Source organism: Hyperolius riggenbachi, chromosome 4 (assembly GCF_040937935.1).
Source record: "Hyperolius riggenbachi isolate aHypRig1 chromosome 4, aHypRig1.pri, whole genome shotgun sequence".
Classification (NCBI taxonomy): domain Eukaryota; kingdom Metazoa; phylum Chordata; class Amphibia; order Anura; family Hyperoliidae; genus Hyperolius; species Hyperolius riggenbachi.
In genome coordinates, this window is record NC_090649.1 from 4,200,657 (window position 1) to 4,225,294 (window position 24,638).

General features: G+C 51.9%; 1 protein-coding gene across 2 annotated transcripts in view; it reads right to left on the reverse strand.

Annotated features, from left to right (window-relative positions):
• Nucleotides 1-24,638, reverse strand: part of LOC137571115 (tyrosine-protein kinase-like) — a 188,617-nt gene that overhangs the window by 84,206 nt on the left and 79,773 nt on the right. The window lies entirely within an intron of this gene.

The following is a 24,638-nucleotide window of genomic DNA, read 5'->3' on the forward strand; positions in this document are numbered from 1 at the left end:
CCTGCCAATGGCAACTACAGTGTCAGAGATGCAAGAAGGGGATGGGGAACAGCGTGTTACTGATTACCCCCAAGCACTCTATACATAGCAATCCCTGCCAATGGCAACTACAGTGTCAGAGGTGCAAGAAGGGGATGGGGAGCAGCTTGTTACTGATTACCCCCAAGCACTCTATACATAGCAATCCCTGCCAATGGCAACTACAGTGTCAGAGGTGCAAGAAGGGGATGGGGAGCAGCTTGTTACTGATTACCCCCAAGCACTCTATACATAGCAATCCCTGCCAATGGCCACTACAGTGTCAGAGGTGCAAGAAGGGGATGGGGAGCAGCTTGTTACTGATTACCCCCCAAGCACTCTATACATAGCAATCCCTGCCAATGGCAACTACAGTGTCAGAGGTGCAAGAAGGGGATGGGGAGCAGCTTGTTACTGATTACCCCCAAGCACTCTATACATAGCAATCCCTGCCAATGGCAACTACAGTGTCAGAGGTGCAAGAAGGGGATGGGGAACAGCTTGTTACTGATACCCCCAAGCACTCTATACATAGCAATCCCTGCCAATGGCAACTACAGTGTCAGAGGTGCAAGAAGGGGATGGGGAGCAGCTTGTTACTGATTACCCCCAAGCACTCTATACATAGCAATCCCTGCCAATGGCAACTACAGTGTCAGAGGTGCAAGAAGGGGATGGGGAACAGCTTGTTACTGATTACCCCCAAGCACTCTATACATAGCAATCCCTGCCAATGGCAACTACAGTGTCAGAGGTGCAAGAAGGGGATGGGGAACAGCTTGTTACTGATTACCCCCAAGCACTCTATACATAGCAATCCCTGCCAATGGCAACTACAGTGTCAGAGGTGCAAGAAGGGGATGGGGAACAGCTTGTTACTGATTACCCCCAAGCACTCTATACATAGCAATCCCTGCCAATGGCAACTACAGTGTCAGAGGTGCAAGAAGGGATGGGGAACAGCTTGTTACTGATTACCCCCAAGCACTCTATACATAGCAATCCCTGCCAATGGCAACTACAGTGTCAGAGGTGCAAGAGGGGATGGGGAGCAGCTTGTTACTGATTACCCCCAAGCACTCTATACATAGCAATCCCTGCCAATGGCAACTACAGTGTCAGAGGTGCAAGAGGGGATGGGGAGCAGCTTGTTACTGATTACCCCCAAGCACTCTATACATAGCAATCCCTGCCAATGGCAACTACAGTGTCAGAGGTGCAAGAAGGGGATGGGGAACAGCTTGTTACTGATTACCCCCAAGCACTCTATACATAGCAATCCCTGCCAATGGCAACTACAGTGTCAGAGGTGCAAGAAGGGGATGGGGAACAGCTTGTTACTGATTACCCCCAAGCACTCTATACATAGCAATCCCTGCCAATGGCAACTACAGTGTCAGAGGTGCAAGAAGGGATGGGGAACAGCTTGTTACTGATTACCCCCAAGCACTCTATACATAGCAATCCCTGCCAATGGCAACTACAGTGTCAGAGGTGCAAGAGGGGATGGGGAGCAGCTTGTTACTGATTACCCCCAAGCACTCTATACATAGCAATCCCTGCCAATGGCAACTACAGTGTCAGAGGTGCAAGAGGGGATGGGGAGCAGCTTGTTACTGATTACCCCCAAGCACTCTATACATAGCAATCCCTGCCAATGGCAACTACAGTGTCAGAGGTGCAAGAGGGGATGGGGAGCAGCTTGTTACTGATTACCCCCAAGCACTCTATACATAGCAATCCCTGCCAATGGCAACTACAGTGTCAGAGGTGCAAGAAGGGGATGGGGGAGCAGCTTGTTACTGATTACCCCCAAGCACTCTATACATAGCAATCCCTGCCAATGGCAACTACAGTGTCAGAGGTACAAGAAGGGGATGGGGGGCAGCTTGTTACTGATTACCCCCAAGCACTCTATACATAGCAATCCCTGCCAATGGCAACTACAGTGTCAGAGGTACAAGAAGGGGATGGGGAGCAGCTTGTTACTGATTACCCCCAAGCACTCTATACATAGCAATCCCTGCCAATGGCAACTACAGTGTCAGAGGTACAAGAAGGGGATGGGGGGCAGCTTGTTACTGATTACCCCCAAGCACTCTATACATAGCAATCCCTGCCAATGGCAACTACAGTGTCAGAGGTACAAGAAGGGGATGGGGGGCAGCTTGTTACTGATTACCCCCAAGCACTCTATACATAGCAATCCCTGCCAATGGCAACTACAGTGTCAGAGGTGCAAGAAGGGGAGGGGGAACAGCTTGTTACTGATTACCCCCAAGCACTCTATACATAGCAATCCCTGCCAATGGCAACTACAGTGTCAGAGGTGCAAGAAGGGGATGGGGAACAGCTTGTTACTGATTACCCCCAAGCACTCTATACATAGCAATCCCTGCCAAAGGCAACTACAGTGTCAGAGGTGCAAGAAGGGGATGGGGAGCAGCTTGTTACTGATTACCCCCAAGCACTCTATACATAGCAATCCCTGCCAATGGCAACTACAGTGTCAGAGGTGCAAGAGGGGGATGGGGAGCAGCTTGTTACTGATTACCCCCAAGCACTCTATACATAGCAATCCCTGCCAATGGCAACTACAGTGTCAGAGGTGCAAGAAGGGGATGGGGAACAGCTTGTTACTGATTACCCCCTAGCACTGTATACATAGCAATCCCTGCCAATGGCAACTACAGTGTCAGAGGTACAAGAAGAGGATGGGGAACAGCTTGTTACTGATTACCCCCAAGCACTCTATACATAGCAATCCCTGCCAATGGCAACTACAGTGTCAGAGGTGCAAGAAGGGGATGGGGAACAGCTTGTTACTGATTACCCCCAAGCACTCTATACATAGCAGTCCCTGCCAATGGCAACTACAGTGTCAGAGGAGCAAGAAGGGGATGGGGAGCAGCTTGTTACTGATTACCCCCAAGCACTCTATACATAGCAATCCCTGCCAATGGCAACTACAGTGTCAGAGGTGCAAGAAGGGGATGGGGAGCAGCTTGTTACTGATTACCCCCAAGCATTCTATACATAGCAATCCCTGCCAATGGCAACTACAGTGTCAGAGGAGCAAGAAGGGGATGGGGAGCAGCTTGTTACTGATTACCCCCAAGCACTCTATACATAGCAATCCCTGCCAATGGCAACTACAGTGTCAGAGGTGCAAGAAGGGGATGGGAAATAGCTTGTTACTGATTACCCCCAAGCACTCTATACATAGCAATCCCTGCCAATGGCAACTACAGTGTCAGAGGTGCAAGAAGGGGATGGGGAGCAGCTTGTTACTGATTACCCCCAAGCACTCTATACATAGCAATCCCTGCCAATGGCAACTACAGTGTCAGAGGTACAAGCAGGGGATGGGGAACAGCTTGTTACTGATTACCCCCAAGCACTCTATACATAGCAATCCCTGCCAATGGCAGCTACAGTGTCAGAGGTGCAAGAAGGGGATGGGAAGCAGATTGTTACTGATTACCTCCAAGCACTCTATACATAGCAATCCCTGCCAATGGCAACTACAGTGTCAGAGGTACAAGCAGGGGATGGGGAACAGCTTGTTACTGATTACCCCCAAGCACTCTATACATAGCAATCCCTGCCAATGGCAACTACAGTGTCAGAGGTGCAAGAAGGGGGTGGGGAACAGCTTGTTACTGATTACCCCCAAGCACTCTATACATAGCAATCCCTGCCAATGGCAACTACAGTGTCAGAGGAGCAAGAAGGGGGTGGGGAGCAGCTTGTTACTGATTACCCCCAAGCACTCTATACATAGCAATCCCTGCCAATGGCAACTACAGTGTCAGAGGTACAAGAAGGGGATGGGGAACAGCTTGTTACTGATTGCCCCCAAGCACTCTATACATAGCAATCCCTGCCAATGGCAACTACAGTGTCAGAGGTACAAGAAGGGGATGGGGAACAGCTTGTTACTGATTACCCCCAAGCACTCTATACATAGCAATCCCTGCCAATGGCAACTACAGTGTCAGAGGTACAAGAGGGGGATGGGGAGCAGCTTGTTACTGATTACCCCCAAGCACTCTATACATAGCAATCCCTGCCAATGGCAACTACAGTGTCAGAGGTGCAAGAAGGGGATGGGGAGCAGCTTGTTACTGATTACCCCCAAGCACTCTATACATAGCAATCCCTGCCAATGGCAACTACAGTGTCAGAGGAGCAAGAAGGGGGTGGGGAGCAGCTTGTTACTGATTACCCCCAAGCACTCTATACATAGCAATCCCTGCCAATGGCAACTACAGTGTCAGAGGTACAAGAAGGGGATGGGGAACAGCTTGTTACTGATTGCCCCCAAGCACTCTATACATAGCAATCCCTGCCAATGGCAACTACAGTGTCAGAGGTACAAGAAGGGGATGGGGAACAGCTTGTTACTGATTACCCCCAAGCACTCTATACATAGCAATCCCTGCCAATGGCAACTACAGTGTCAGAGGTGCAAGAAGGGGATGGGGAACAGCTTGTTACTGATTACCCCCAAGCACTCTATACATAGCAATCCCTGCCAATGGCAACTACAGTGTCAGAGGTGCAAGAAGGGGATGGGGAACAGCTTGTTACTGATTACCCCCAAGCACTCTATACATAGCAATCCCTGCCAATGGCAACTACAGTGTCAGAGGTGCAAGAAGGGGATGGGGAACAGCTTGTTACTGATTACCCCCAAGCACTCTATACATAGCAATCCCTACCAATGGCAGCTACAGTGTCAGAGGTGCAAGAAGGGGATGGGGAACAGCTTGTTACTGATTGCCCCCAAGCACTCTATACATAGCAATCCCTGCCAATGGCAACTACAGTGTCAGAGGTGCAAGAAGGGGATGGGGAGGAGCTTGTTACTGATTACCCCCAAGCACTCTATACATAGCAATCCCTGCCAATGGCAACTACAGTGTCAGAGGTGCAAGAAGGGGATGGGGAGCAGCTTGTTACTGATTACCCCCAAGCACTCTATACATAGCAATCCCTGCCAATGGCAACTACAGTGTCAGAGGTACAAGAAGGGGATGGGGAGGAGCTTGTTAATGATTACCCCCAAGCACTCTATACATAGCAATCCCTGCTAATGGCAACTACAGTGTCAGAGGTACAAGAAGGGGATGGGGAACAGCTTGTTACTGATTACCCCCAAGCACTCTATACATAGCAATCCCTGCCAATGGCAACTACAGTGTCAGAGGTGCAAGAAGGGGATGGGGAACAGCTTGTTACTGATTACCCCCAAGCACTCTATACATAGCAATCCCTGCTAATGGCAACTACAGTGTCAGAGGTACAAGAAGGGGATGGGGAACAGCTTGTTACTGATTACCCCCAAGCACTCTATACATAGCAATCCCTGCCAATGGCAACTACAGTGTCAGAGGTGCAAGAAGGGGATGGGGAGCAGCTTGTTACTGATTACCCCCAAGCACACTATACATAGCAATCCCTGCCAATGGCAACTACAGTGTCAGAGGTGCAAGAAGGGGATGGGGAGCAGCTTGTTACTGATTACCCCCAAGCACTCTATACATAGCAATCCCTGCCAATGGCAACTACAGTGTCAGAGGTACAAGAAGGGGATGGGGAGGAGCTTGTTAATGATTACCCCCAAGCACTCTATACATAGCAATCCCTGCTAATGGCAACTACAGTGTCAGAGGTACAAGAAGGGGATGGGGAACAGCTTGTTACTGATTACCCCCAAGCACTCTATACATAGCAATCCCTGCCAATGGCAACTACAGTGTCAGAGGTGCAAGAAGGGGATGGGGAACAGCTTGTTACTGATTACCCCCAAGCACTCTATACATAGCAATCCCTGCTAATGGCAACTACAGTGTCAGAGGTACAAGAAGGGGATGGGGAACAGCTTGTTACTGATTACCCCCAAGCACTCTATACATAGCAATCCCTGCCAATGGCAACTACAGTGTCAGAGGTGCAAGAAGGGGATGGGGAGCAGCTTGTTACTGATTACCCCCAAGCACACTATACATAGCAATCCCTGCCAATGGCAACTACAGTGTCAGAGGTGCAAGAAGGGGATGGGGAGCAGCTTGTTACTGATTACCCCCAAGCACTCTATACATAGCAATCCCTGCCAATGGCAACTACAGTGTCAGAGGTACAAGAAGGGGATGGGGAGCAGCTTGTTACTGATTACCCCCAAGCACTCTATACATAGCAATCCCTGCCAATGGCAACTACAGTGTCAGAGGTGCAAGAAGGGGATGGGGAGCAGCTTGTTACTGATTACCCCCAAGCACTCTATACATAGCAATCCCTGCCAATGGCAACTACAGTGTCAGAGGTACAAGAAGGGGATGGGGAACAGCTTGTTACTGATTACCCCCAAGCACTCTATACATAGCAATCCCTGCCAATGGCAACTACAGTGTCAGAGGTGCAAGAAGGGGATGGGGAGCAGCTTGTTACTGATTACCCCCAAGCACTCTATACATAGCAATCCCTGCCAATGGCAACTACAGTGTCAGAGGGGCAAGAAGGGGATGGGGAACAGCTTGTTACTGATTACCCCCAAGCACTCTATACATAGCAATCCCTGCCAATGGCAACTACAGTGTCAGAGGAGCAAGAAGGGAATGGGGAACAGCTTGTTACTGATTACCCCCAAGCACTCTATACATAGCAATCCCTGCCAATGGCAACTACAGTGTCAGAGGTACAAGAAGGGGATGGGGAGCAGCTTGTTACTGATTACCCCCAAGCACTCTATACATAGCAATCCCTGCCAATGGCAACTACAGTGTCAGAGGTGCAAGAAGGGGATGGGGAACAGCTTGTTACTGATTACCCCCAAGCACTCTATACAGAGCAATCCCTGCCAATGGCAACTACAGTGTCAGAGGTGCAAGAAGGGGATGGGGAACAGCTTGTTAATGATTACCCCCAAGCACTCTATACATAGCAATCCCTGCCAATGGCAACTACAGTGTCAGAGGTGCAAGAAGGGGATGGGGAACAGCTTGTTAATGATTACCCCCAAGCACTCTATACATAGCAATCCCTGCCAATGGCAACTACAGTGTCAGAGGAGCAAGAAGGGGATGGGGAACAGCTTGTTACTGATTACCCCCAAGCACTCTATACATAGCAATCCCTGCCAATGGCAACTACAGTGTCAGAGGTGCAAGAAGGGGATGGGGAACAGCTTGTTACTGATTACCCCCAAGCACTCTATACATAGCAATCCCTGCCAATGGCAACTACAGTGTCAGAGGTACAAGAAGGGGATGGGGAACAGCTTGTTACTGATTACCCCCAAGCACTCTATACATAGCAATCCCTGCCAATGGCAGCTACAGTGTCAGAGGTACAAGAAGGGGATGGGGAGCAGCTTGTTAATGATTGCCACTATTGACAGTATCTATAGAAGTGATTATTAGGAGCACAGGACCAATAGAGAGCTAATACTGCAGCTGAGGGAGGGCCCTTCGGGGGCCCCTCTGGCCCTGATGCGGTCGCTACCTCTGCACCCCCTCTTGCTCCGCCCTCTGCGCCCTGCCTCAGGGAAGATACATGTATGTTATGTTACTGGGGTATTTCTATATTCTCAATGGATTTCAATAGATTCAATGTTAAATATGACAAAAACATTGACCCTCATGAACGTTTATTGAAACGTTTTCCTCCCTGTTATGATTGACATTGTGACCAGATATCGGACGCGCTGTCTGTTGTGAGGCTGCCGGTACGGTATCCAACGTTTGCAGGTCTGGCTGTTCACAAATCCCCCCCTCCCCCCTCCCCCACCCATCACCATGTCTGACCAATTGATCTATGAACTATAAACGCACATCTGCTGAATATAAGAAATGTCAATGATTTATAACTTAAATAGGAACTGCAACCCAGGACTGAGCTCCCCCCCCCCCGATCAGTAGCCGAAGCCCCATGACCTTTCCCATGAGAAGTCTTTACCTTTTTTGTAATAGATCACCAGGGACGTCTGTGTGGCGGGTATTGTGGTGAAACCCCTCCCACAGTGTGATGTCATTGCCATGGCCTGGACAGTTTCCTGTCTGTGAACCTCCCGTTGTGGAATAGAACATCTGTTTTCCACTACCAAGCAAGCAGTATCTCCCTCTGTGCATGTGTATATCATGTGTATAGCTATATGCGTTAGAAAACAACCTTTTATCCTATGGCTCTGTCAGTGGGCGTGGTTAGAGATAGATAATGGCAGTTGCTGCTGCCTGGTTTTATCATGCCTGCCAGCAGTAAAGATAGTAACACAGGCCGAGAGGGTGATCAAACTACATGAAAGAATTAGCCTAGGTTCCCACTTGAGCATGACCACGTGTGGCCAGCGGGAGGGGACAGTGTAGTGTAGAGATGGTCTGGCTGCAGCCCGGGCAGATGCGTTACCACGTGTGTCAGACCACGTGTGGCCAGCGGGAGGGGACAGTGTAGTGTAGAGATGGTCTGGCTGCAGCCCAGGGCAGATGTGTTACCACGTGTGTCAGACCACGTGTGGCCAGCAGGAGGGGACAGTGTAGTGTAGAGATGGTCTGGCTGCAGCACGGGGCAGATGTGTTACCACGTGTGTCAGACCACGTGTGGCCAGCAGGAGGGGACAGTGTAGTGTAGAGATGGTCTGGCTGCAGCACGGGGCAGATGTGTTACCTCGTGTGTCAGACCACATGTGGCCAGCGGGAGGGGACAGTGCAGTGTAGAGATGGTCTGGCTGCAGCCCGGGGCAGATGTGTTACCACGTGTGTCAGACCACGTGTGGCCAGCGGGAGGGGACAGTGTAGTGTAGAGATGGTCTGGCTGCAGCCCGGGGCAGATGTGTTACCACGTGTGTCAGACCACGTGTGGCCAGCAGGAGGAGACAGTGTAGTGTAGAGATGGTCTGGCTGCAGCCTGGGGCAGATGTGTTACCACGTGTGTCAGACCACGTGTGGCCAGCGGAGGGGACAGTGTAGTGGAGAGATGGTCTGGCTGCAGCCCGGGGCAGATGTGTTACCACGTGTGTCAGACCACGTGTGGCCAGCGGAGGGGACAGTGTAGTGGAGAGATGGTCTGGCTGCAGCCCGGGGCAGATGTGTTACCACGTGTGTCAGACCACGTGTGGCCAGCGGGAGGGGACAGTGTAGTGTAGAGATGGTCTGGCTGCAGCCCGGGGCAGATGTGTTATCACGTGTGTCAGACCACGTGTGGCCAGCGGGAGGGGACAGTGTAGTGTAGAGATGGTCTGGCTGCACGCTGGGGCAGATGTGTTACCACGTGTGTCAGACCACGTGTGGCCAGCGGGAGGGTATAGTGTAGTGTAGAGATGGTCTGGCTGCAGCCCGGGGCAGATGTGTTATCACGTGTGTCAGACCACGTGTGGCCAGCGGGAGGGTATAGTGTAGTGTAGAGATGGTCTGGCGGCAGCCCGGGGCAGATGTGTTACCACGTGTGTCAGACCACGTGTGGCCAGCGGGATGGGACAGTGTAGTGTAGAGATGGTCTGGCTGCAGCCCGGGGCAGATGTGTCATCACGTGTGTCAGACCACGTGTGGCCAGCGGGAGGGTATAGTGTAGTGTAGAGATGGTCTGGCTGCAGCCCGGGGCAGATGTGTCATCACGTGTGTCAGACCACGTGTGGCCAGCGGGAGGGTATAGTGTAGTGTAGAGATGGTCTGGCGGCAGCCCGGGGCAGATCTGTTACCTCGTGTGTCAGACCACATGTGGCCAGCGGGAGGGGATAGTGTAGTGTAGAGATGGTCTGGCTGCAGCCCGGGGCAGATGTGTCATCACGTGTGTCAGACCACGTGTGGCCAGCGGGAGGGGACAGTGTAGTGTAGAGATGGTCTGGCTGCAGCCCGGGGCAGATGTGTTATCACGTGTGTCAGACCACGTGTGGCCAGCGGGAGGGGACAGTGTAGTGTAGAGATGGTCTGGCTGCAGCCCGGGGCAGATGTGTTATCACGTGTGTCAGACCACGTGTGGCCAGCGGGAGGGGACAGTGTAGTGTAGAGATGGTCTGGCTGCAGCCTGGGGCAGATGTGTTACCACGTGTGTCAGACCACGTGTGGCCAGCGGGAGGGGACAGTGTAGTGTGGAGATGGTCTGGCTGCAGCCCGGGCAGATGTGTCACCACGTGTGTCAGACCACGTGTGGCCAGCGGGAGGGGACAGTGTAGTGTAGAGATGGTCTGGCTGCAGCCCGGGGCAGATGTGTTATCACGTGTGTCAGACCACGTGTGGCCAGCGGGAGGGGACAGTGTAGTGTAGAGATGGTCTGGCTGCAGCCCGGGGCAGATGTGTTACCACGTGTGTCAGACCACGTGTGGCCAGCGGGAGGGGACAGTGTAGTGTAGAGATGGTCTGGCTGCAGCCCGGGGCAGATGTGTTATCACGTGTGTCAGACCACGTGTGGCCAGCGGGAGGGGACAGTGTAGTGTAGAGATGGTCTGGCTGCAGCCTGGGGCAGATGTGTTACCACGTGTGTCAGACCACGTGTGGCCAGCGGGAGGGGACAGTGTAGTGTTGAGATGGTCTGGCTGCACGCCGGAGCAGATGTGTTACCACGTGTGTCAGACCACGTGTGGCCAGCGGGAGGGGACAGTGTAGTGTGGAGATGGTCTGGCTGCAGCCCGGGCAGATGTGTTACCACGTGTGTCAGACCACGTGTGGCCAGCGAGGGTATAGTGTAGTGTAGAGATGGTCTGGCTGCAGCCCGGGGCAGATGTGTTACAACGTGTGTCAGACCACATGTGGCCAGCGGGAGGGGACAGTGTAGTGTAGAGATGGTCTGGCTGCAGCCCGGGCAGATGCGTTACCACGTGTGTCAGACCACATGTGGCTAGCGGAAGGAAACAGAATAGTGTAGAGATGGTCTGGCTTCAGCCCGGGGCAGATGTGTTATCACGTGTGTCAGACCACGTGTGGCCAGCGGGAGGGGACAGTGTAGTGTAGAGATGGTCTGGCTGCAGCCTGGGGCAGATGTGTTACCACGTGTGTCAGACCACGTGTGGCCAGCGGGAGGGGACAGTGTAGTGTTGAGATGGTCTGGCTGCACGCCGGGGCAGATGTGTTACCACGTGTGTCAGACCACGTGTGGCCAGCAGGAGGGGACAGTGTAGTGTGGAGATGGTCTGGCTGCAGCCCGGGCAGATGTGTTACCACGTGTGTCAGACCACGTGTGGCCAGCGGGAGGGGACAGTGTAGTGTGGAGATGGTCTGGCTGCAGCCCGGTCAGATGTGTTACCACGTGTGTCAGACCACGTGTGGCCAGCGGGAGGGGACAGTGTAGTGTAGAGATGGTCTGGCTGCAGCCTGGGGCAGATGTGTTACCACGTGTGTCAGACCACGTGTGGCCAGCGGGAGGGGACAGTGTAGTGTTGAGATGGTCTGGCTGCACGCCGGGGCAGATGTGTTACCACGTGTGTCAGACCACGTGTGGCCAGCGGGAGGGGATAGTGTAGTGTAGAGATGGTCTGGCTGCAGCCCGGGGCAGATGTGTTACCACGTGTGGCAGACCACGTGTGGCCAGCGGGAGGGGACAGTGTAGTGTAGAGAGGGTCTGGCTGCAACCCGGGGCAGATGTGTTACCACGTGTGTCAGACCACGTGTGGCCAGCGGGAGGGTATAGTGTAGTGTAGAAATGGTCTGGCTGCAGCCCGGGGCAGATGTGTTACCACGTGTGTCAGACCACATGTGGCCAGCGGGAGGGGACAGTGTAGTGTAGAGATGGTCTGGCTGCAGCCCGGGCAGATGCGTTACCACGTGTGTCAGACCACATGTGGCTAGCGGGAGGGGACAGAATAGTGTAGAGATGGTCTGGCTTCAGCCCGGGGCAGATGTGTTATCACGTGTGTCAGACCACGTGTGGCCAGCGGGAGGGGACAGTGTAGTGTAGAGATGGTCTGGCTGCAGCCTGGGGCAGATGTGTTACCACGTGTGTCAGACCACGTGTGGCCAGCGGGAGGGGACAGTGTAGTGTTGAGATGGTCTGGCTGCACGCTGGGGCAGATGTGTTACCACGTGTGTCAGACCACGTGTGGCCAGCGGGAGGGGATAGTGTAGTGTAGAGATGGTCTGGCTGCAGCCCGGGGCAGATGTGTTACCACGTGTGTCAGACCACGTGTGGCCAGCGGGAGGGGACAGTGTAGTGTTGAGATGGTCTGGCTGCAGCCCGGGGCAGATGTGTTACCACGTGTGTTAGACCACGTGTGGCCAGCGGGAGGGGACAGTGTAGTGTGGAGATGGTCCGGCTGCAGCCCGGGGCAGATGTGTTACCACGTGTGTCAGACCACGTGTGGCCAGCGGGAGGGGACAGTGTAGTGTGGAGATGGTCTGGCTGCAGCCCGGGCAGATGTGTTACCACGTGTGTCAGACCACGTGTGGCCAGCGGGAGGGTATAGTGTAGTGTAGAGATGGTCTGGCTGCAGCCCGGGGCAGATGTGTTACCACGTGTGTCAGACCACATGTGGCCAGCGGGAGGGGACAGTGTAGTGTAGAGATGGTCTGGCTGCAGCCCGGGCAGATGCGTTACCACGTGTGTCAGACCACATGTGGCTAGCGGGAGGGGACAGAATAGTGTAGAGATGGTCTGGCTTCAGCCCGGGGCAGATGTGTTATCACGTGTGTCAGACCACGTGTGGCCAGCGGGAGGGGACAGTGTAGTGTAGAGATGGTCTGGCTGCAGCCTGGGGCAGATGTGTTACCACGTGTGTCAGACCACGTGTGGCCAGCGGGAGGGGACAGTGTAGTGTTGAGATGGTCTGGCTGCACGCTGGGGCAGATGTGTTACCACGTGTGTCAGACCACGTGTGGCCAGCGGGAGGGGATAGTGTAGTGTAGAGATGGTCTGGCTGCAGCCCGGGGCAGATGTGTTACCACGTGTGTCAGACCACGTGTGGCCAGCGGGAGGGGACAGTGTAGTGTTGAGATGGTCTGGCTGCAGCCCGGGGCAGATGTGTTACCACGTGTGTTAGACCACGTGTGGCCAGCGGGAGGGGACAGTGTAGTGTGGAGATGGTCCGGCTGCAGCCCGGGGCAGATGTGTTACCACGTGTGTCAGACCACGTGTGGCCAGCGGGAGGGGACAGTGTAGTGTGGAGATGGTCTGACTGCAGCCCGGGCAGATGTGTTACCACGTGTGTCAGACCATGTGTTGCCAGCGGGAGGGGACAGTGCAGTGTAGAGATGGTCCGGCTGCAGCCCGGGCAAATGTGTTACCACGTGTGTCAGACCACGTGTGGCCAGCGGGAGGGGACAGTGTAGTGTAGAGATGGTCCGGCTGAAGCCCGGGCAGATGTGTTACCACGTGTGTCAGACCATGTGTGGCCAGCAGGAGGGGACAGTGTAGTGTAGAGATGGTCCGGCTGTAGCCTGGGGCAGATGTGTTACCACGTGTGTCAGACCACATGTGGCCAGCGGGAGGGGACAGTGTAGTGTAGATATGGTCTGGCTGCAGCCCGGGCAGATGTGTTACCACGTGTGTCAGACCACGTGTGGCCAGCGGGAGGGGACAGTGTAGTGTAGAGAGGGTCTGGCTGCAACCCGGGGCAGATGTGTTACCACGTGTGTCAGACCACGTGTGGCCAGCGGGAGGGGACAGTGCAGTGTAGAGATGGTCCGGCTGCAGCGCGGGGCAGATGTGCTACCACATGTGTCAGACCACGTGTGGCCAGCGGGAGGGGACAGTGTAGTGTAAAGATGGTCTGGCTGTAGCACGGGGCAGATGTGTTACCACGTGTGTCAGACCACGTGTGGCCAGCAGGAGGGGATGGTGTAGTGTAGAGATGGTCCGGCTGTAGCCTGGGGCAGATGTGTTACCACGTGTGTCAGACCACATGTGGCCAGCGGGAGGGGACAGTGTAGTGTAGATATGGTCTGGCTGCAGCCCGGGCAGATGTGTTACCACGTGTGTCAGACCACGTGTGGCCAGCGGGAGGGGACAGTGTAGTGTAGAGAGGGTCTGGCTGCAACCCGGTGCAGATGTGTTACCACGTGTGTCAGACCACGTGTGGCCAGCGGGAGGGGACAGTGCAGTGTAGAGATGGTCCGGCTGTAGCCTGGGGCAGATGTGTTACCACGTGTGTCAGACCACATGTGGCCAGCGGGAGGGGACAGTGTAGTGTAGATATGGTCTGGCTGCAGCCCGGGCAGATGTGTTACCACGTGTGTCAGACCACGTGTGGCCAGCGGGAGGGGACAGTGTAGTGTAGAGAGGGTCTGGCTGCAACCCGGTGCAGATGTGTTACCACGTGTGTCAGACCACGTGTGGCCAGCGGGAGGGGACAGTGCAGTGTAGAGATGGTCCGGCTGCAGCGCGGGGCAGATGTGCTACCACATGTGTCAGACCACGTGTGGCCAGCGGGAGGGGACAGTGTAGTGTAGAGATGGTCCGGCTGAAGCCCGGGCAGATGTGTTACCACGTGTGTCAGACCATGTGTGGCCAGCAGGAGGGGACAGTGTAGTGTAGAGATGGTCCGGCTGTAGCCTGGGGCAGATGTGTTACCACGTGTGTCAGACCACATGTGGCCAGCGGGAGGGGACAGTGTAGTGTAGATATGGTCTGGCTGCAGCCCGGGCAGATGTGTTACCACGTGTGTCAGACCACGTGTGGCCAGCGGGAGGGGACAGTGTAGTGTAGAGAGGGTCTGGCTGCAACCCGGGGCAGATGTGTTACCACGTGTGTCAGACCACGTGTGGCCAGCGGGAGGGGACAGTGCAGTGTAGAGATGGTCCGGCTGCAGCCCGGGCAGATGTGTTACCACGTGTGTCAGACCACGTGTGGCCAGCGGGAGGGGACAGTGCAGTGTAGAGATGGTCCGGCTGCAGCGCGGGGCAGATGTGCTACCACATGTGTCAGACCACGTGTGGCCAGCGGGAGGGGACAGTGTAGTGTAAAGATGGTCTGGCTGTAGCACGGGGCAGATGTGTTACCACGTGTGTCAGACCATGTGTGGCCAGCAGGAGGGGACAGTGTAGTGTAGAGATGGTCTGGCGGCAGCCCGGGGCAGATCTGTTACCACGTGTGTCAGACCACGTGTTGCCAGCAGGAGGGGATGGTGTAGTGTAGAGATGGTCCGGCTGTAGCCTGCGTGACAGTTAATAATGGCGCACAGCGCCAGGGGAATACAAAGGGCGCCCCATAGACCTACATTATATAACGCTATTTAGCGTTATAAGTGTTAAAAAATGGCGCAGGCAGTGTGCCTTACACTTATAACGCTAAATAGCGTTATAATTGTTCAAGAATGCAGCGGGGGTCGGGGGAGGAGAGAGTCAGCGGGACACTGGAGGGCATAGGCAGCGGGGAGGATGTGTGCAGAAGCATATGTTACCTTGTCCCGGCCGCCGATCGCTCCTTCCCTCCGCTCCTGCACTTCTTCCATTCGTTTACTGTAGTCCTGCAGCCGGCCAATCACCATGTGGCTTCAGTCTCTGCATGCTGATTGGCCGGCTGCGGGACTACAGCAAACGAATGGAAGGAGCGGAGGGAAGGAGCGATCACTGGCCCAGGATAAGGTAACGTATGCTTCTGCATACATCCGCTGCCTATGGCCTCTAGTCTCCCGCTGCCTCTCTCCCCCAGCCCTGCATGTTTATCATGGCGCACCGCTCTGCAATCAATGTAGCATAAAACGAAATTTACCATTTTATTGTATTTACATTAAAACGGTAAATAGCATTTTATGATACATTTATCGGCAGAACGGTGCGCCATTTTTCTCCCTGCGCCATTTTCGGATGGACCCGTAGCCTGGGGCAGATGTGTTACCAGGTGTGTCAGACCACATGTGGCCAGCGGGAGGGGACAGTGTAGTGTAGATATGGTCTGGCTGCAGCCCGGGCAGATGTGTTACCACGTGTGTCAGACTAGGTGTGGCCAGCAGGAGGGGACAGTGTAGTGTAGAGATGGTCCGGCTGCAGCGCGGGGCAGATGTGTTACCACGTGTGTCAGACCACGTGTGGCCAGCGGGAGGGGACAGTGTAGTGTAGATATGGTCTGGCTGCAGCCCGGGCAGATGTGTTACCACGTGTGTCAGACCACGTGTGGCCAGCGGGAGGGGACAGTGCAGTGTAGAGATGGTCCGGCTGCAGCGCGGGGCAGATGTGTTACCACGTGTGTCAGACCACGTGTGGCCAGCGGGAGGGGACAGTGTAGTGTAGATATGGTCTGGCTGCAGCCCGGGCAGATGTGTTACCACGTGTGTCAGACCACGTGTGGCCAGCGGGAGGGGACAGTGCAGTGTAGAGATGGTCCGGCTGCAGCGCGGGGCAGATGTGTTACCACGTGTGTCAGACCACGTGTGGCCAGCGGGAGGGGACAGTGTAGTGTAGAGATGGTCTGGCGGCAGCCCGGGGCAGATCTGTTACCACGTGTGTCAGACCACGTGTTGCCAGCGGGAGGGGACAGTGTAGTGTAGAGATGGTCTGGCTGCAGCCCGGGGCAAATGTGTTACCACGTGTGTCAGACCACGTGTGGCCAGCGGGAGGGGACAGTGTAGTGTCTGCTCTGATGGTCTGGCTGCAGCCCGGGCAGATATGTTACCACATGTGTCAGACCACGTGTGGCCAGTGGGAGGGGACAGTGTAGTGTAGAGATGGTCCGGCTGAAGCCCGGGCAGATATGTTACCACGTGTGTCAGACCACGTGTGGCCAGCGGGAGGGGACAGTGTAGTGTAGAGATGGTCTGGCTGCAGTGCAGGGCAGATGTGTTACCACGTGTGTTAGACCACGTGTGGCCAGCGGGAGGGGCAGTGTAGTGTAAAGATGCTCTGGCTGCAGCGCGGGGCAGATTCGCTCCCCCATAGGCTATATGGAGGAACACTCCAGCCTGGCCTGGGATTATCGTGCACTGCACAAAAGCGTGGTATGCTTATAGCCACAGATCCCAAGGATCCACGGCAGACTGACAAGTGTGAACTGCTCCTGTTTATAAAATATAACTGTCAGTTTAGCAATGAGCGGAGAGCGAACAAAAATGTGAAAATTTCTCTCGTCCATAAGGTGAAAAATATCCGCGGGCTGAAATGGTTAATATGGTCCCCTGTGTTTGCTAGCGCTGAAAGTGCCAGTCAAATGTACAAATACACCAACAGCAGTTCAAGGGAAAAAAGGAACAACCCCCCCTCCCCCCTCAAAAAAAAAATCTGTTCTATATGCATTGTGCATGTTATTTTCCACATGCACGGATTTGAATTTGCAATTCTTTTTGCACATTTTTGCATTTCTGCAGTGCGTTTATATGCACATTTTCAGTTTGTGATTTCACCATTGAAGTTTGACATTGACATGAGCAGGATATATTATCTTCAACATCTCATGCAATTCTTCACACAAAATGAGATTCTTCTGCATTGCCACTAACTTGCATTGAACGTAAATCGCACATCACACACACTTAAAAGAAGACCTAATGTATGTTTTTAAAACATCAAAATGTCACAGAACTCTACAAAAAAAATGACAAAACCACTGAAATACATTAGGGGCTTGATTCACAAAGCAGTGCTAACTGTTAGCATGCCTGTGAAAACCCCCTTACATAGGGAAGGGACTAAGCTCATAAAAGCAGCACCACACATGTATATCATAAAGTGTAAACATATACCACTTTATTAAATATATAACTTCCAAAAATGTATAAAAACACTAAAAACAGGAGCCACCACAATCAATCCTATTATATTAAATTCTGGCAATAATCATCACAATATTACAATGAAATCAGATCAATAGAGTATATATATAATGGAAACAGTAAATTCGGGCGCCTGAGGCTAGTGGACAAATCGGGCGCCGCCATTCACTCCTATAATAAATATCGTTTAATGGGCGCCCGATAGGAAAAAAGGGCTCCGGAGAAAACTAACGTTTTAAAAGCGGCGCCCGGAGACTTAATGTTTTATTACTGTTTCTCATGATTACACATTATTTAATGATTTATACATGTTTAAATATTATTTTTAAACGAAAACCAGTACAATATTTTTCCCAAACATTATTTTTAAACGAAAAACATTACTTTTTTTTTTTTTTACATTATTTTTAAACGAAAAAAATTACAGGGGGGTCTTAGGTTTAGGCACCAACAGGGGGGTCTTAGGTTTAGGCACCAACAGGGGGGTCTTAGGTTTAGGCACCAACAGGGGGGTCTTAGGTTTAGGCACCAACAGGGGGGTCTTAGGTTTAGGCACCAACAGGGGGTCTTAGGTTTAGGCACCAACAGGGGGGTCTTAGGTTTAGGCACCAACAGGGGGGTCTTAGGTTTAGGCACTAACAGGGGGTCTTAGGTTTAGGCACCAACAGGGGGGTCTTAGGTTTAGGCACCAACAGGGGGGTCTTAGGTTTAGGCACCAACAGGGGGGTCTTAGGTTTAGGCACCAACAGGGGGGTCTTAGGTTTAGGCACCAACAGGGGGGTCTTAGGTTTAGGCACCAACAGGGGGTCTTAGGTTTAGGCACCAACAGGGGGGTCTTAGGTTTAGGCACCAACAGGGGGGTCTTAGGTTTAGGCACTAACAGGGGGGTCTTAGGTTTAGGCACCAACAGGGGGGTCTTAGGTTTAGGCACTAACAGGGGGGTCTAGGGGTTAGGGGTAGGTACAGGGAGGGTTACTTAGGCACCAACAGGGGGGTCTTAGGTTTAGGCATCAACAGGGGGGTCTAGGGGTTAGGGGTAGGTACAGGGAGGGTTACTTAGTAATTTTTTTTTTTAAACGTTATTATGCGTTTCATTATTTAAACGAAAGATTAACGGTTTTACAATTGCCGATTTAATACACATTATTTAATGATTTATAACGTTTAAAAACATTACTTTTAAACGAAATACATTTTTAAACGTAATCCATGTTTATCGTTAAAAACCCGGCGCCCTTTTTTCCCATCGCCCCTTTTTAACGTACGCATATATAATATGCGTGCATATATGGCGATGAATGGTGTGGGCTGCTCATACCTGAGCACCCCACCGCCATATGAACCCGGGTTCAGTACCTCAAGAAAAATATAAAGTGCAAATAGTGCAAAACAATACACAATTGTAGAAAAAAGGGGGCGCCGTTCCCTGTGCGCACACGTGACCAGCAGAGCTTCCGACATTTAAACAGCGATGAGCGCTGTTCCGTGATGCAGATTCCCTCGCACACTCTTGAAGAAGCGGCGTGACGGCCGCGGAACCGGTGGAGTAGTCCACCGAGGGTCTCTCCTTGCCACCACCACTCCTTCTGGTCTATGCCAAACGGCTAAGTACACCTCAGCACTTTTTTCACTGTATCCTTGCTCACCTGTCTGTCATTCTCATACTTTGCTTGCTTAGCACATGTTTATCCAGGAAACTGGTCCAACACTGGTATATACTACACAGGTTTATTGTTATTATCTAGATTGTATGCCCCCTTTTTTCTACAATTGTGTATTGTTTTGCACTATTTGCACTTTATATTTTTCTTGAGGTACTGAACCCGGGTTCATATGGCGGTGGGGTGCTCAGGTATGAGCAGCCCACACCATTCATCACCATATATGCACGCATATTATATATATACTCTATTGATCTGATTTCATTGTAATATTGTGATGATTATTGCCAGAATTTAATATAATAGGATTGATTGTGGTGGCTCCTGTTTTTAGTGTTTTTATACATTTTTGGAAGTTATATATTTAATAAAGTGGTATATGTTTACACTTTATGATATACATGTGTGGTGCTGCTTTTATGAGCTTAGTCCCTTCCCTATGTAAGGCCCGGTTCACACTTGCGGTTGTTTGCCAAACGGACCGGATGACCTGACCGGATCCGGACCGGATCCGGATCGGAACCGTACGGTTCTGATCCGGATCCGATCCGGATCCGGTCAGGTTGCATCAGGTGTCCATCAGGATGCGATCCGGATCCGTTTGGCAAAAAAACGTTAAAAACAAAAAAAATGTTGGGGTCTGGGAGGTCAGCAGAAGGGGGACCTGTGGAATCAGGCCCTCTGCTGTTTAGCACTTACCTCCACCTGCGACATGCTGCCAACATCTCAGGATCCGGATCCAGCTGTGCTGCTCCACTCCAAAATGCTTGCCCATGTGTCCCCATCCAATATCGCCGCAACAATCCCCATAGGAAGTGGGGTAGAACATCCGGATTTCTCAGCCAGTGTGTTGTGCGCTCTCCGGTTCCCATTGGTTTGTATTGGCCGGATGGTGCAGTCCGGCTCCGCCCCGGATACGGCTGCCGGAGGAGCCGGATGAAAAAATAGCGCATGTTGGAACGGAGGCCGGAGTCCGGATCCGGCCCGGATCCGGTCCGGCTCCGGTTCGGCAGAACGGACGCATGTGAACGGACGCATAGGCTTTCATTGCTATGCCGTGCGTCCGTTCCGTCCGTTCTGCAAGCGGTGCGGCTCCGGCACGGCGATTCCGGAGGGCCACCGCAAGTGTGAACCGGGCCTAACAGTTTACATTGCTCTAGCACACACATGGGTTGCTGAGTGCAGTGAACCTCCCTCTAACTGTGAAAACCCCCTTAGCACGTCTAAACAAGCTTTTCGCGCATAAAACTTTACGCGCGCAAAACTTTATGCGCATAAAACTTTACGCGCGTACTGCACAGAGCACAGGGCGCACCACGCGAAGTGCCCATTAAAGTCTATGGGACGTAAAACTTTACGCGCGCAAAGTTAGCGCACGATCTGATTGAGAAATCCGGTGCTAACTGACTTAGCACCCTGGTTAGCGCGTCTAAAGACTTTAGACGTGCTAAGTAGGTTAGCACCGCTTTGTGAATCAAGCCCCAGATGTGTGATGAACACAAATTTGCAAAAATGCAAAATGCACGCAAATTCAAATAAGTGTGAAGGACCCCTTGTGTATGGCAGTGCTTGGTGGTGCAACTGAAAGCAAGCAAGCAGCTTTGTATGCACATTTTTTGGTTTGTGATTTCACCACTGAAGTTAATTTACATAAAATGTATTTGTTCACTTCAAAATCGCATGCAATTTTTTGCACAAAATGCAATTCTTCTGCATTGCCATTGCCTAGTGCTAAATGCAAATCACACATCACACAAACAAAAGACCTAAAACAGAAAAATCACAGCACCCTGAAAACTTGCCGCTGAAATACAACATGCGTGTGACGATTACGAATTTGCAAAAAGACACACACATTCAAATCAGTGTGAACAGCCCATTAGTATGACAGTGCTTGGCGGTGTAACTGAAAGCCAGCAATCAGCTATGGGTGGCATTGTGCTGACAAATGTCCTGGGGATAGAATAACAGTGCCTCTTGTGTATGGCAGTGCTTGGCGGTGCAACTGAAAGCCAGCAATCAGCTATGGGTGGCATTGTGCTGACAATCCTGGGGATAGAATAACAGTGCCTCTTGTGTATGACAGTGCTTGGCGGTGCAACTGAAAGCCAGCAATCAGCTATGGGTGGCATTGTGCTGACAATCCCGGGGATAGAATAACAGTGCCTCTTGTGTATGACAGTGCTTGGCGGTGCAACTGAAAGCCAGCAATCAGCTATGGGTGGCATTGTGCTGACAATCCCGGGGATAGAATAACAGTGCCTCTTGTGTATGACAGTGCTTGGCGGTGCAACTGAAAGCCAGGAATCAGCTATGGGTGGCATTGTGCTGACAATCCCGGGGATAGAATAACAGTGCCTCTTGTGTATGACAGTGCTTGGCGGTGCAACTGAAAGCCAGCAATCAGCTATGGGTGGCATTGTGCTGACAATCCCGGGGATAGAATAACAGTGCCTCTTGTGTATGACAGTGCTTGGCGGTGCAACTGAAAGCCAGCAATCAGCTATGCGTGGCATTGTGCTGACAAATGTCCTGGGGATAGAATCACAGTGCCTCTTGTGTATGACAGTGCTTGGCGGTGCAACTGAAAGCCAGCAATCAGCTATGGGTGGCATTGTGCTGACAATCCTGGGGATAGAATAACAGTGCCTCTTGTGTATAGCGCGTCTCACAGGCACCAATAACAGCTGCAGGATGGGTGGTTATGACATCTGGCAGGACGTGGAAGGGATGGCTGTACTATCAGCTCTCAGTGATCTCCATTCTACAGAGAAGTGTGAGCTCTGCAGGCGAGCATAGGGATCTCATTCTGCTTTGTTTGCAGCCGTTATTGTTAGCTATAAACTAGACGACACCCTTCATGAGTCACCGGGGAAATTGCTGATGTCACATGAGAGGGGGACATTACATCATGAGACACATGTGCCGGGTTTCCCCTTCTTAATACAGACAATGGCCAGCAGGATGTGCGCAGCGAGAGAATGTTCCCCTGCAGACCCCCTGACTAGTTTACGTTGCCCTGAGTTAGTTGCTAGGATACCAGTCCTGTGTCATTATAGACAGCATTCCATCCCTGCTTCATTCTAACAATATCCATCTCTTGCAGCACAGCAAGGTCTGTAACTAAGGAATGGAAAGTGTTAGGTGCTAGTGATGGGCCCAGCATCAAATTTAAGATTAGCCAACGGCAAAAGCAAATTTCCACAAAAGTTTGTGAATTTGGCGAATCTGCGAACCGCCATAGACTTCAGGCAAATTTTAAAACCTACAGGGACTATTTCTGGCCACAAAAGTGATGGAAAAGTTATTACAAGAAGCCTGACACCTGGAGGGGGGCATGCCGGAGGGGGATCCATGGCAAAAGTCCCACCAAATATTATGGAGTTGGCGCCTTTCCATCGCTACAGGGCAGAATCACAGTACATTCCTAAACTGGTGGAATAAAGTGCTTTAAAACATCTGACGTGTGTACATGTCAATCACGTAGTGTAAGTAAGGGTTACGCCTGCTTAACACTGACAGATGTAACACAGCATTTATTGCACTGTGGCCCACAAACAACTGCAAAGACCTTTAGTGATTATGTCAGGTGAGCAAATCTTTGTTTTTACTACACCTCCAGGACATAAATGTTAGTCCTCTCAGTGGCAATCTTTGTGTAGTGGCCGCTGTGCTTGTGCGCACAAAAAACACAGATTCTGCACTGAGGCCTTATACAGGGAGCAGTAGTGGATACTAGATGCCTGTAGTGGTGTGAAGGACTATTGGGTTATGGTTGGTGCACTACTAGGACCATCAGAGCACACCTGTCTCCAACAGTACTGAGGTCTTATACAGGGGCCAGTAGTGGATACTTGATGCCTGTAGTGGTGTGAAGGTGGGTTATGGTCGGTGCACTACTAGGACCAGCAGACCTGTCTCCTATGGCAGTGAGGATTTATACAGGGGCCAGTAGTGGATACTAGATGCCTGTAGTGGTGTGAAGGTGGGTTATGGTCGGTGCACTACTAGGACCAGAAGACCTGTCTCCTACAGCACTGAGGTCTTATACAGGGGCCAGTAGATACTAGATGCCTGTAGTGGTGTGAAGGTGGGTTATGGTCGGTGCACTACTAGGACCAGAAGACCTGTCTCCTACAGCACTGAGGTCTTATACAGGGGCCAGTAGATACTAGATGCCTGTAGTGGTGTGAAGGTGGGTTATGGTCGGTGCACTACTAGGACCAGCAGACCTGTCTCCTACAGCTAACTTGTGCACTGGCCACAGAAGAGCAATACAATAAAAAGAAAAACAATGTATCAGCCCTAAGAAGGGCTTAGCTGTTCAGAACCAAGTTGTAGCTAGAACCGACCCTTACTAACACCCTTCAGCCTCCCCAGATCAGGCCGTCCCTCCAGATGAGATGGAAGACAACAGAAGAAACTGGTTGGTAAAGGTACATACACACATACGATTGGCCGAGGCGCTTGACCCAGCTACAGAGCTGCACTGTACCTACTCCTACCTATTGCCTGATGAAGCGGGGTCAAACCTGCGAAACGCGTTGCATTCTCCCCTGGAGTATGTAAATAAATGTGTTCTGCTAAACTTTGTTTGCGTATCTTGTGTCTGTTTGGAGGAGGTAAGTCCACCACTACCTTCACAAATTTTAAACTTTTTACACATTTTTATTCTTCTGGCGCCTCTGTATCCGTTACAGTATTATTATTTATTGTATTTATAAAGCGCCAACAAATTACGCAGCGCTGGACAATAGATAAATGGGGTAACATACAAGGTAGGACATACAGGAAACTCACAACAAAACAAGATCATGCAAATTATTTAATAACAATACAGTGTCATAGGTCAGAATAGAGACTGTTGTAGTCCGCGAGAGAGGTGGTTGTCAGTAAGATTGAATAATCAAGCTGGAAACACTAGGGAGGAGGGCCGTGCCAGAGGCTTAAGGTGCGTACACACGCACTACAGCAGCCAACGATGGGTCCGTCAGCACCTCCCGCTGGGAGGGTTTTCAGCAGACTGTAGTGCGTGTGTACGCACTGTCGGCGGACTGATAAGGCTGTTCATGAACTTCAGGTACCTGGCAGCCATCCAGGAGGAAATGGATGTGAGGCAGGCAGAGACTTTGTCCATAGTAGAGGAGGAGAGATCTGGGGTGTGGAGATATATCTGGGTGTCATCGGCATAAAGGTGGTAATTGAAACCCATGGAGGAGATGATTTTGCCAATTAAGGCAGTATAGAGTGAGAAGAGTAGTGATCCTAGGAAGGAACTTTGAGGAACGCCAACTGAGAGGGGTGTAGGAGTGGATGAGGAACCATTGAAGAAT